Here is a 469-nt window from a genome sequence, read left to right as displayed (position 1 = left end):
GTACAACAGAAGGGGCTATCACATTTCGTGCATGGGAGCACATCAAAAAGTGGAGCCAAAGGAGCTTGTCAGGAAGTGCGTCGGGGCGTACGGCAGGGAGTAAGGCAGGGAGTTCTACAGCGCGCAGCTGTGAGTAACAAGCCAAAAGTAGTACATCAGTGCAACAACACGAAGGTCAGACAGGAGGTTCTGAAGCATGGTTGTGCAGCTGGTACAAGGAAGGAGACTGATCGGTGCATCAGCAACTGTGTCAGGCCAAGCAAGAAGCAACATCGAATATGCTGTTGGTTCTGTGGGAAGGTTGGACACAAGAAGGTGGAGTGTTTTGCTCGTAAGAAGAGCAGAAACATGGCCAAGAAGGTGAACACGACGTTCACTAAGCCCAGGAGAGTTGAAGAGGTGTCCTTAGCCAAGAGTGGCTTACTTGATGAGATCAAGGATGAGACATCAGAAGATGGATGCAGCTCTG

This window comes from Brassica oleracea, chromosome C4 (genome assembly GCF_000695525.1).
Source record: "Brassica oleracea var. oleracea cultivar TO1000 chromosome C4, BOL, whole genome shotgun sequence".
Lineage (NCBI taxonomy): Eukaryota > Viridiplantae > Streptophyta > Magnoliopsida > Brassicales > Brassicaceae > Brassica > Brassica oleracea.
Note: the sequence above shows the minus strand (reverse complement) of the source record.